Source organism: Oreochromis niloticus, linkage group LG9 (genome assembly GCF_001858045.2).
Source record: "Oreochromis niloticus isolate F11D_XX linkage group LG9, O_niloticus_UMD_NMBU, whole genome shotgun sequence".
Lineage (NCBI taxonomy): Eukaryota > Metazoa > Chordata > Actinopteri > Cichliformes > Cichlidae > Oreochromis > Oreochromis niloticus.
The window spans coordinates 34,923,817-34,937,790 of NC_031974.2; the positions used below are offsets into that span (position 1 = coordinate 34,923,817).

Below are 13,974 nucleotides of genomic sequence, written 5' to 3' on the forward strand. Positions count from 1 at the left end.
TAGAATAATTAAAATCCTGTAAATTTACTTAAAACAATGATTATCTGCAGAATCTCCTTGTATACTGGTCAGTGTGCAACAACCACGCTGTTGTGTAATGTGCTACTGGGAGCGACTCAGTCTTACATTACTACAGTTTGTATTTGTGCACAGGAAATCTAAGCACCCACTCAAGACGAACTGGGAATAACCCAAAACTGTTTCCAGGCACGCTCAAACTTTTAATCTCTTGGCAGGAACTTAGCTGGACTCCTGTTATTCATAATGACCACACGGCTTTACCCTAATTTCGTTTTGTTGAGGGATGTCTTTTATCTGCATGACAGTGTCCAGTCACCTTTGCGCCTCTAACAGTGTTGAGACTGTGTATAATAGTTTTGTTAAAACTCATTGTCAGTTATGTTACATATGGAGTATTTCCCACATTTATCCAACACACTAGTCTGTGCACTTTTTCAGAGTCATGGCCAGTTATCAGTAAAGTCATTCAGGCAAAGGCAGATGATACAGTAAGACCCCAGACATGTTTCTAAACCAGAACCTTTGTGCAGTAAAGGCAACACAATGTACAGATGTGTCAGGATTAATGTGTGTAGGGTCTGCCTTACAGTATGAAGCACCCTGAGGCAACTGTTGTTGCAATAAAACTGAACTGGAAGCTGCTGTTTCTTAGGTAAGATACTGTTTCTGCAAAAAATTGCAGGGTGCAGGTTTGTCTCATAAATAACTACAAAGGAAACTTAAAAATGATGATTAACATTATGTCGCACAGCAAGAAGGTCCTGGGTTTGACTCCAGGCCATGATCCTTCTGTGTGGAGTTTCTCCAGGTGAGACAGGCGTGGGGTTCAGTTAACTGATGATGTGCCAGCCCTGCAACAGACTGCTGACCTGTTCCAGGTATACACAGTGGCTCAAACCGCCCTGTCATCCTGAACTGGAGAAGCTTAAGAAGACAGATGAATGGGTGAAAACTTTCAAATGCATGCATTTACATGGATTTGAAAAGTGAGATTTTTCCCATAGTGCAATAAAAAGACTGTAAAGGCTCTTCATGGTGCATGTAAGAGAAGTTTCCACGAGGAAAAATCCAGTAAAACAGCCAAGTAGGACAAGTAGGTCAGATTTCAGTACAGAAAATTCCAAGATGCATGAAAATGTCAACATGGCAGCTAATATAAGAAACCCTGTGTTCAACTGGTAACACGATGAAAGCCTGGAAAACAGATGTTTTTGGACGAGTGTGTGATTGAACCCATATTTGTAGAAGGCTGACACATCTATGTGCAGGTACACTTTTTTAAATTGTATTCCATTACCTATGTTTAACTTTGTATTGTTTTTACCATTGTGTCATACTTCTGAAAGTTAGTAACTGACAAATGGCATAATATCAATTTAAGATCTTTAAACAGTCTTTTTTTCCTCTTAGTGCACCCATCGTTTTTTGTCTGAGCTCATGTGATAACGACTAAGTCTAATTGGCTGTGAATTAATAAGCATTAGCTTCTATGGCTGCTTATCCTGTAATATCTCCCACATATCCAGTTTAACTCAGACAGATAGCGTAGTTTGAATTGATACATGTGGGCTCTGACTATAGTAAAAGTGCTCCTCTAGTTATGTTTGCTTCAGTTTTATGTATAAAGTGCTAGTTCACAACAGCAGTTGTGTCACGGTGCTTTGTTTTGCTAGCTAAAGACAATATTAGAAAGAAACCAAACCTCAGAAGAACCAAGCTCACGGAGGGGGCGGCCGTCCACTGTGACCAACAGATGGCCCCTGCTCAATCTCTCATCTCGACTGGCTACAGTGCTAAAAGGAAACCTCAGGGCTTTTTTAATAGAGCAACAAACTGTTTTCCATGCTAAATGAAGATCTTAAGGGTGGTCTGCTTGAAGGAGTACATGTGTGAGTTACACCAATGGTAAATGGACTGATCCTTACACAGCACCTTTCTCTTCTCCCAGAGTACTCAAAGCGCTCTATACAGCACGCCACTTTCTTCTAAACTTTGAGTGCTTCCTGATTACACTGATACTCCAATGGCTGTGTCGGAGAGCAACTGGGGGTTAATATCTTGAGATATGGACTGGAGGAGCCAGGGATTGAACCACTAACCCTCTGATCAGCAGGTGACTTGCTCTACCTCCTGAGCTACAGCCACCAAGGAGTCAAGTACTTTTGATTTGAGACTTTCTTTATCAGAAGAGCCACAGTGTCCAGGGCAGCAGTGAGGATGCAACACTGTTGACCACCCTCTGTGGGAGCAGAGTTTAGCTAGCTGCTCTGCATGGCAACACAATGAATGCGCTGGGTCTTCAGAGACTTGTTAAAGTAATTTTCTTGAGTGTTGTAATTGCTTTCATGTTTTTCATGGTCTGTCTGCAATATAAATAATGAAATAATGACTGTTTGAAGAGCCATGAAAATATTCAGCCTGTGTCCTTCTAGTTAAATTTAGACCTCTAATTGTGATGAGACAAGCTCTTGTCTGTTCTAAGCGCTCAGTCAGGCCCGGGGCATTTCAGAAAGCTGAAGACAAAGAGTGTGCAGCCAGTGAGCTTCATGAGAATCAAATGGCATTCATTCAAAGCCCCTTTTAACCCCAGGCCTCCCCAACTCATCTGCTGCTCAGGAATAATCGCTGCTTTGTACAGGGCTGCAGAATCCAGAGTGAAAGCGCAAGACTCAATTACAGAGCGAGTCCAAAAAAACATGGTAACCGCAGCAACCGCAGAGGGCCCTAGAAGGCATGACATAAAGGCACGAGCAGTCCTGCAGGCCTGCCTTGATGCAAGCACAAACCATCCTGGTGCTCCTGCTGCACACATAGTGCTGGGCCCCAGGAACATGCCGGCCATGCTTTACTAATAATCTACAGTTTTCTTATCAAAACAGCAGAATTGTGCTCAAGAACTGTGGACAAAGAATGCTCATCACTAAAGGAGATGAGGAGATCCTTATCATTCTGTATGAAATCATCACTGCTCTGTGTAATACGCTGTGCTTTGGGTGCTCATCGCTGTAGAAGCAGTGTGTCTGTGGAAACACTCGTCCTGGAAGGCCTGGAAGTCGTTAGCATGCAAGTTCTCACAGCGCCTCAGGTTGTAATTCAATGCATCTCTGCAGCAGGAGGCAACGTGCCATCCTTTAGTCAACAATTGGTGAGAGGGTGCAGAGAGAGGTTTCATTTTTCTCCAGTCAGAGGATCTAGGATGAGGAAAAATTCCCTTGACATGCCAAACCTTCTGCTTAAAATAAACCAACAAATTCACCTCTGAATTACAGAACAGGGTTAGGGCCAAAGGAAAACAGAACTGGGTACGTCTTTTTTTTCTTTTAATGGAAAATGATTTAACTTTAACAGGCAAGAACGCCACACAAGCACATTTATTATTGTTTCTTTTACATACACATACAATTTTGAATAGAATAGAATAAAATAGAATTCAACTTCATTGTCATTGCACATGTCACAATTACAAGGCATTGAAATGCAGTTTGCATCCATCCAGAAAGTGCTTTAGCAAAAATATAGATATATTACAGAATATGGATCTATTACAGATGTGTTACAATGTACATGGTATGAAGGTATGTTATGAATAGATAGAGATTAGATGAAACTTTATTAATCCCTCGGGTGGGTTCCTCCAGGAAATTCAGTTTCCAGCAGCACAGCACCGACAGAAGTTGCATGTTACAGAGACAATAAGGGGAATGAGAGTAAGGATATAAGCATAATATACCATATATACACATATACACATATATAAATACTGAATATGTAACATGGATAAATAGGATTGCACATTTGAGTGAGTATATTGCACAGTGATTATTGCACAGTTGAATATAAGAAAAAATATTGCAAATATTGCACAGTGTAAAAAAGCACCTACAGCTCAGTTGTTCCCCCCTCCCTTGTCCTCCTGTTTCCCCTCCCTCTCCCCTCCAGAGAGGAGTTAAACAGTCTGATGGCCTGTGGGACAAAGGAGTTTTTAAGTCTGCTGGTTCTTGACTCTGGGAGAAGCAACCTGTCACTGAACAGGCTCCTCTGGTTGGTTATGACCGTGTGCAGAGGATGCCCAGCATTGTCCATAATGTCCAGCAGTTTCTTTAGTGTCCTTTTCTCTGCCACTGACACCAGAGTGTCCAGCTTCACAGACCACAGAGCCAGCCTTCCTGATTAGTTTCTCCAGCCTGGATGAGTCCTTCTTAGCTGTGCTGCTCCCCCAGCACACCACAGCATAGAAAGTTACTCCAGCAACCACCGACTGGTAAAACATCCTCAGGAGGTTCCTGCAGATGTTAAAAGACCTCAGCCTCCTGAGGAAATACAGTCGGCTTTGGCCTTTTTTATACAGGTGCTCTGTGTTGCATGACCAGTCCAGTTTGTTGTCCACCCACAGCCCGAGGTACTTGTATGTGTTGACCACCTCCACCTCCTCTCCCTCTACCTGAACTGGACCTGGTCTGGATCTCCCGAAGTCCACAACCACTTCCTTGGTCTTTGAGGTGTTGAGTTGCAGGTGGTTTGTGTGACTCCATGTGACAAAGTTCCTCACCAGACTCCTGTACTATATACTATATCTAATATATTATAAGTATGTACAGGCTGTAGCTGTAGTGAGTGTACAAGCTATGAACAGGATATACGTATGGTTAAAAATATGAAAACTATACAGATTGTAGATATACAATTGCCAGTATTAATAAACAGTTGTAGAACTATGATTATTGTATTGTACAGTATGATTGTCTATACAGCATTTACAGTAGTGCAGTTGAGGTCAGTGAGATATATGGATAAATTATACAGTAGTTATATAAAGTGCTAGTGGTTGTGGTTCAGTCCATGTTATTACTGTGTGTTAGGGTACAGTTGGCCATTTGTTTGTTTTGTCCATTGTGTGTGTGTTCAGTTATGGGTGGTTGTGAGTGTGTGTATGTTTAGTCCATGAGTTTAATGTGGGTCAGATGTCAGGAGGCAGAGTTCAGGAGTCTGACAGCTGTGGTGGTGGTCTTAGTCCGGAGGCTCCTGTAGCGCCTCCCAGAGGGCAGGAGGGTGAAGAGTCCATGTGATGGGTGACTGGGGTCTCTGATGATTTTCCCAGCCTTTTTCAGACACCGCTTCCTGTAGATGTCTTTTATGGCAGGAAGTGGTGCTCTGGCGATGCGCTGGGCGGTTTCTCTGTACAAAGCATGTAGATGGCGTAAACGATATCCTGTTGTTAAAAAGGGCAGATGTTCACAGACCTGGTGATCAGAGACAGATGCTGTCCTGCAGTCAAAAGACTTCCATTCATAAATGTACAGACCACAGCACTGACACAGTTAATATGAGTGTCACACATGGATGGCTTTGTACACAAACACCTGGAGTGTGCAGCTTTTTATGAAATTGTGCTGTCATCATGTGTACTATTGGCAGTCCCGCTGAGTACAGCTGACTGCTCTGATGAGACCTCCAGTCTGGCTCAAAGGACACACACACACACACACACACACACACACACACACAGGTCATGGATATCTCCGGTGGTTGTCTGGATCTTTGTCCTTGTGTTCTGAGAAGATGAGAATAAGCTAAAAAGGCTTTTAGGGTGAAGCATGTTTAACTTTGTGTTTTCTGTTTCACACAAAAATAAGAACAAACCTGCACTTTGGCACAAACATAGAACTGCTGAGGACATCAGAAGTCCCCGAGGACAAACAACAAGACAGACAGTTTATTTGTCCCCGTGGGAAAGTTTGCTCGCAGTGGAAGTCACCTGACATCTGCATTCACTGCAATAAAACAATCACGCACACAACATACAGACATATACAACCACATGGACTGGTTGAGCTTTGTGTTGCTAATTTAGATGTTTGATGGATCAGGGAATGAAAAATACTTTGGAGCAGGCTCTGTGAACACGGGGTGCATGTGGGACGTGTCCTGATTTAAAAGCAGGAAGCAAGCGGCTGCCTCACATCACTCACAGTATTCTTTGATTTACTCCACAGATCCTCTCCAGGCTGAGAAGCTTACAGGCTGCGTTCTGTTTGCCTCAGAGGAATCTCCAAACCAAAAGTCAGCGGAGTTTCAATGAATGCTTAAATCTGCCATGAAGCAGCAGATGATTGGTTATCTGGTAGCTTCATGAGTTTGATCCCAGTGCCTGGGCGGAGCCTCCCTGTGTTTCCGTGGGTCATCCACAGTCCACAGACGTAGGGTCAGATTTACAGGAGAATCTAAACTGCCCCCACAGGGGCCCATTGCCTATGGATGTAATGCAGAAACAGCCAATCAAATAGCAGCTTTTTAGCCAATAAAAACCCTGTTTTTTTTTTACACTGAGCCATCAGAGTGACTTTATTTGATTATCCTGTTTATTTGCAAATTATGATTATATACAGAAGTGTTACAGTAACAGCACCTGTGCTTAGACTGAGTACATGATGCAGAGTAAACTAATGATGCTGTATTGTTCATTATGTGTTTGTTGTTTCTATGTTCAAATAGGTTTCTGTTAGTTTCCAGGGAGGGTTCAACCTTTTTTGTGATGTCAACAATCACACACAAACACACACACAGACCCCAGTTCTAACACAAAGTCACACACAACAAAGCTGAATGAAGAAATGCGAGCTTGTGTATGAATTCAATCAGGACCATCTTTAAAACCTCTGAAGGCTTCCTCGCTGATCGCCTGCTAGCTTCTTCTTTACATTGCTCCATTTTTCCTGCACTATCAAACCTAATTCTGACGTCATGCTTTACATCTCACTAGTCTTCTGTCATTCAGACACTCAGTCATGAAACCCACCTCCTCAGTCTCCTGACTCCTTTCACTGCTGGGATTCTGTCTTCATCTAAGTTAACTGCCACGTGGCTAAATTTCTCTATTTTAATAAACCATGCTCAGTTTTTCCCCATGATCTGTCCTCATTGAATTATTTTGTAGATCATCTAATTAAGTGCAGAAACATATCAAAGAAGAATAAAAAGGTGATCAGAAAACCATTTTAATTACAAACATACATTCAGAGACAAAAATCCAAATCACTGATGACAAACAGTGATTAACAAGGAAGAACAAAGAAAACACACCTTTAACCCCACAGTGGGAATCTGCTTCACACCTGAGGCATAACTTTAAAGTCACTCACACACACACACACACACACACACACACTGAAGCTGTGATGTAACACTGAGGAGATAAAACTGTAAAAACTGGGGTTTGTAAATGACTGAAACAGCTTCATGTATCAGTTAATCTGATCTGACAGACACCAACAAGACTTTGAAAACGTTTCACAGAAATCCTATAAAATAACTTTATTCATCGCACCTATAACACTTAAAAACCAGCAGTTTTACTTGTGGTAATTGAATGAAATAAGAAAGGAAGACAGTGTTTTGCATCAGGAAGCTTCTCTTTATGCACAATACACTTTACAAGATCCTGACCTCTGACCTCTGAGTGTGAACTTAGATATAAAACACTCTAAACACACCGAGGGTGTAGAAGGTGCTCTGAGTGCTGGAGCAGAGTAGAACCCGTCCATTCACCACACGGCATCATTCTCCAGAAGAAAGATGATCCTTTAATTCCCAAACTGCAGGATGTGCTCTCCCTGCACCTCCTCCTTCTCTAAGGCGTCTCCTCCAGTCTGAGGTTTCTGCTCCTCACAGGTGCAGATGTGTCTTTAATCCGGGGAGCTTCAACAGGGGGTATCAGAGGGCTCCCTGTGTATGACATACAAGGGAAAACCATCTTTAAGGGAACAGTCACGTCAACTCTTGACTTAAAAGAAGTAAGCTATACAAAGAAGCCTGTAGTTGGGCTGAAACAGAGAAAGAAGGTTAGCAGGCAGAAGGGATTTAATGAGGCTGTGATCAGCTGACTCAGTGAAAGCTGACTGTATCAGAGCTGTAACAATGTTTCTGTGTGAATGAAAATCATTCATGACTGATTGTGTATTTGTGTCCGAGCTCAGCAGCTGTGCTCTTCATTATCAACATGAAAACAACGCACACACGTTTAATGTTCCCAACATATGAACACAACCCTGTCAGAAACCCACCCAGCTTATTTACAACATAACAGCGCACACACACACCAATCAATGAAACCTCCCGTTCGTTCATGATTTAGCACTGCAACAAACGAATCCCTGATATTATTCCCTAAGGAAGTGATGTATGAAAGATCTCGTAGTAGCATGTGAAACAAAAACAGATAACAAAGCAAAAAACTAACCAATAAAAGCTAAAAATAACAGATTTGAATAAATGCATTTTATATTGTGTCAAGGAAAATCATTAAAGTAAAGTGCAGAAAAACATCTGATCTTTTCCTGCAAACAAGAACTCTGGATGTTAACCTCGACAGAGGTTCTTCATGGACAGTTTACAGACATTTCTTATTTTGATGTCACTGACTGCAGCACTGTGGCAATAACTGACAGTAGGCGTGGCTTCTGCAGGCTCACGCTGAGTCTCGTTATCATTAGAGAGAAGCTACCAATAAATTAGCCTGTGTTAACAAATAACTGCTTCAACTTGAAAAACATGTTTAGCGCCACCTTGTGCCAGTACAGAACATGACGTCATCAGGTTGGCTGGTTAATAGGTGGTTGGTTGGTGGAGTCAGCAGACTTACCAATAACTCAGTTTAAGGGGTCACTGTACTGCTGCAACAGTAACAAATCAAGGATATTCCGTCCAGTTTCACTGTAAGAGTTATTGATTCTGTCATTCTAACCAACCTGATGATGTCATGTTCTGTACTGACACAAGGTGGCGCTAAACATGTTTTTCTAAGCACTTCAGTGTTAAATCCAGCGTCACAGACGGTTCCATCTGTGTCTGAGAGCAGGCTCAGTGATGTCAGTGAGTCTGTACATGTAGTGCTTCATGTCCACTTTAAATATTAAAGACAAAAAAGGATAATAAAGAGCCAATGAGCAGCACTGAACACAATATTAAATATATAGAATATTACATTAGGATTATTAAGTAATGAGAGTAGTTTATGGGCTGATCCATTTCCCTCAGAGACGTAATAAACAGCTTCAGATGATTCGTCCAGTAACTCACGTCAGGCTTAGCTGTGAAGAGTCTGCACTCGCACTTTTATATTCACTGAACAGATTCCACATTTGACTATTTTCAGTGGGGGTGGGTCCAGACTCCCCACCAAGCTGCACACATTGTTCCAGGACTGCCCTGTTTCTACATTTACTAACTTACTACCACAAAACATACAACATAGCTTTTTAAAGCTATTCATCATCTCTTTCCTCCATAACTCTCTGATCTGGTTAACATCACCGCCCCATCTCGTTGTCTCAGATCTTCTTCTTCCCTTTCACTCTCCGTCCCCTCCCCCCGTCTTGTCACCATGGGGAGCAGGGCTTTCAGCTGCTCTGCTCCTCGACTCTGGAATTCCCTTCCTCCTGATTTAAGAAATATCTCTACCTTCTCTCTCTTTAAGTCCCAACTCAAAACCCACTTGTTCAAAATAGCTTATCCCACATAACCTCTCCATTCGACTATTTTAAATTTGTTTATGTCTTATGCTTTTATGATTGTGTAAACTCTTTGCTTTTATGTTGCTTTTTACTCCACTGTGTACGGTGACCTTGAGTGTTTTGAAAGGCGCTTTCAAATAAAATGTATTATTATTATTATTGTTATACAACCGTTTACATCCACCTTAAATTTCAGTCTAATAAAATCATTAGTTGGAAAAATGTCCATTCAAAGAGTGCGTCCTTTACTTCAGGTATGAAATATGTTATTGTCTCATGTTGGTTATCAGGTCCAGTTGAAAATCTTTAAGGATGTAGTGCCTTTACCTGATCAAGAAATCAGGTAAAATACATTTTTCTGTCGAGCAGTCGGAGACCAGGAGGATCTGTGAGTGCGGCAGATCTTCACTAACCACAGACTTTAGAGCTGACACTGTGGATGTTAGATGTCGTGTTTAGCACAACGTTTGACTGTTTGCATTGAAAGGAGGAGCCGCTTTTGGACTGTTTGTGTGTACGTCACAGGAAAATGACATTGTCTTCAGTCTGGGATCGTTTCCTTTCACCCTTCACATAAACACTCACAATTTTCCAAAACAAATCTTTCACTTTGATTCCTGTTTTTGACGTTGCTCCCTTAATAAATGTGTTTTGTAAATTCTGCATTGACACTGTGCTGCTTTATTATTTTGGCTATTATCAAAATAACTGCACTATATTCCCCGTCATGCTGTTAGCGCGGTGTAACCCGAGCTTATGTAAACAGTCCCCTGTGGTGCACAGGTCAGAGTGGATGGGCCTTCTTCTCTCTGGCTCCTTTTATCCAGCCTGTCCACGTAATGACGACACACTTATCACCCACCCATCACTACACCCGGCTGCCCACTGTGGGTTGTCACGAGGGAGTAATGTCGTGTTTACGTTCAGTGGCGCCATCCCGGGTCAGAGTTCCACAAAAAATGTCCGGCTGGGAACTAAGAATTTCCGATTTATTCCGGAAGTTACTTACCACAATAAAGGGTCGCGCGGGGTCAGTTCCGTGGCATCGTTTTTATGCGACACATTACAACAGCGAGTAGTGACACTGCTGGGTCTGTTCACAGCTTTGTTTCTGTGCGCCCATTTTCTTTGCTGCTTCGTCGTTTGTCCCTGGAAATGTCCCTGTTTAGCCCATGACGCTCACTGCCCTCTACTGGCAGAAAAAAGACCTCCAAAAACCAGCCGTCATCTCCGTGGCGCCTCGTGGAGAGCGACACCTGCTGGATTAAACAGCAAACAAACTCAGACAGTGACGTGCAGTTTTCGCGCCACATTAATAAAAACATCATTTTAAGCATAAATGTGGAGATTACAGCTTCCAGAGCTAAAAAAACACGGACCTGATTTCTCCTTGTGACCCACGAGGAACATTGTGCCACAGCACTACGTCATCAAACCCACTCTACCCTCACAGGACGAAACACAGTTTACGGGCCGGTCACGTGGTTTTTCCTAAAGCGGAACACGCACCGTTACGGGGTTTCGCTTTCTGTGCTCGATCCACGCACCCACGCGTCGGTACGTGTCACTGCCTGTGAGGCCGAGCTGTGTTGTCCGTTGTGCTGCTGTGAAAACAAACGGGCTCTTTTTGCTCCTACACGCATGACGTGACTCACTGATTTATGATGAAGGCACGTACAGTCTACGTGCTGTTGATAATTAAATAAATGTAATAATGTCAACAAACATTTTCACAGTCACTTCGGTTCCACTTCATTCAAAGCTGCTCTGCTGCTGAGTTTACCCAGTAAGAACCACACACCGTCTATACAAGCCGTGACAGCGTACACACACTGTGGATAAATACACTGTGGTGTACTACTCTTAACTAACACGTGCCTGAACGTTTTATCCAAGAAAACAACTAAATATTTGAAACAGTTTCCTTTGATAGTTTTATAAATCCATTACGTTGTTTTCAGAAACACAATGAACTTCAGAGACAGGAAATTATTATTATTGAAGCCACGATAATCTGTGGCAACAAAAGTGTGCATAAAGTATGATTTACAAACGTGTGCAGTGATTTGTGTGCAACCTCTGAGGACTCACAAATCACGTGTTTGACCACGTGTGTATTTATTTTACACATGGGAACATCCAAACCTGAGTAAATGGTGATTATGTGCACACAGATCATTACGTTCACCAGTTACATCATTTTCACTTCCAAAAATGTGTCAAACTACGTGAAACATCCACTCGCCTGATACGCTCACATCCACAAACGTAAGCTGCCTTCATGTCCCCGTCTAACACTGGAACATCTCTTCTTTTGCTGTATTTTTAACAAAATAGGGGTTTCTTCTGTCACGGTTCTGGGTTCGTTGGACCCAGTATTTTGAGTTGTTATGGTTTTGGTTTAATTTTGTATGATGGATTGTTCTTTATGTTTCTCTGGTGCTTTGTTGGGTTTTATGATGAATCTGTGTTTCAGTTATTCTGGTTTAGGGATTAGTTCTTAGATTTTGGGTTCTCATGTTTATTGCAGTTTCAGTTCAGTGTCTAGTCTGTCTCTCTGTGTCGTGTCTGCGTCTTTGTTTAGTGGTTTCTTGTTTCCTGTTTTATTGTGAAAGTCTATGTCTTATGTTAGTGTGTGCAGCTTTGCTCCCCCTGTCTCGTTAGCCCTGATCTCTCCCAGCTGTGTCTCCCTCCTGTTGGCCATTCCCTGATTACCACCCTGTGTATATAAGCCCTGTGTTTTCCCGTGCCCGGTGTCGTGTCGTACCCTCAGAATTATGCCTGTGTTTCAGTTGTCAGTATCATTGTTCAGTTCATGTTTTTGTGTATCACCAGCAATAAAGCTAAGGTTTTCAGTTTCAACTCAGTCTCAGAGTCCTGCGTTTGGATCCTTACCTCCGCCTGCCCGCACACAGAGCCCTGACATCTTCTAAATAAACACAACAGCTTGTCACAGCTCTAATAAAACACACAGGTTTAACAATTAAAGGCATTACAAAATAGCCTATGAAGGTTAATATATGGTTTAAATGAACTGTTTCTATATCGTGAGGTGTTCAGGATTAGTCATTAAGCCGGCATCAGTGTTAGCCTGCTTTATCAGAGTGCTGTTCCAGATTACCTGGATTAATTCAATTCAATTTTATTTATATAGCACCAAATCACAACAGCAGTCGCCTCAAGGCGCTTTATATTGTACAGCAGATACAGAGAAAAACCCAACAATCATATAACTATATTCAAAATATGCAGAGATTAGTTTGCATATATTCACTCCTCTGCATGTGTCCCTCTCTCTGCAGCTGCACACTGAGCGACTTTTCCTAGCAGGGATGTTCCTCGTAGATTAGCTGTTCTGTTTAAAAAACAACCCCCCGCAGGAATACAGAGGACGACCAGATGTCCCAGTTTTATACAGGGACTTGCATGAATACAACTTACATTTGTGGATCCGTGCAAAGCTGGCAGCATGAACCAAAAGCCCACGTGGATGTGCTCTGTGCATTATCAGGCAACTGGTGCACGCGCATTTAAGGTTTTGTTACTGAGCGAGAGAGATGTTTATGAAGGTCAAACCATGAGTCACTGAACATAAATAATCACCGTTTATTCAGGTTTGGATGGATGGATGGTCATTTTGTGAGTATAAAGTTTGTGAGTCCTAAAAAATGACACACACGTGTAAATCTTAGTTTATGCTCATGGATCATACCATGTGTCTTCTCTCCATAATAATCTATGCAGTAAAGTTCTGTTCAGTCTGCTGATCCAGAGGCACAAAGATGGATTCACACGAGTGCGCTCTGTCTGACATTCAGACACATTCATACTCCCATGGAGGCATCACAGAGCTGCTTGGGGTTGTCTTGCCTGAGGACACTGGATGCAGACTGGAACAGCCAGGGATCAAACCTCTGGATGAGCTGCTGTACCTCCTGAGCTACAATCACCCCAAAGTGTAGATAAAACAGTGGCCTTTAAAGCAGGAGACGGCTGTTTGTTCCAGCACGGTTGTTTCTTTAATGATCAACAGTGTAACAGTCCATCTTTCCTTCTCTCTGGAGTATTTCTGTAAGGTCACTCCAGTCTGTTTCAAAGAACCAGCTCAAATCTACACACTGTGTTGGCCCAAGCCTGAGAAAATATGCAGCCACTGGCATTTTTATCCTGTTGTTTATGAAAACAAACATTTTATAGTCCCTAACTGCAAAACAGGGAGACATATTTAGTGAATAATAGTGAGTCATACTAATGTGAAAACACTGACAGCAACGATTTCACTTGTTAGGTTACTTTGTCACTTTCACACGTGTGAAACACTTTTGATATAACCTGCTCATGAAAATCAAGTGAAGACTTTGAAATCACATCAGACTTCATTAAAGACTGACTATTGTGTAAGGATCATTCAATGGGCGTAAATTTAAATGGTACTCCACAGTTT

General features: G+C 42.2%; 1 long non-coding RNA gene across 2 annotated transcripts; it reads right to left on the minus strand.

Moving 5' to 3' along the window:
• Positions 1 to 7,000: 7,000 nt before the first annotated feature.
• LOC102080569 (uncharacterized) lies at positions 7,001 to 11,155 on the minus strand. Of its 2 annotated transcripts, none has more exons than XR_267578.3 (3): positions 10,910 to 11,155; positions 10,540 to 10,789; positions 7,001 to 7,743 (listed from the first exon to the last, which is right to left on the minus strand). It is a non-coding gene; the product is annotated as an uncharacterized LOC102080569 (long non-coding RNA). The 2 variants fall into 2 exon arrangements; XR_267577.4 differs by having other exon boundaries at positions 10,540 to 10,786; positions 10,910 to 11,154.
• Between the last annotated feature and the right edge of the window lie 2,819 nt (positions 11,156 to 13,974).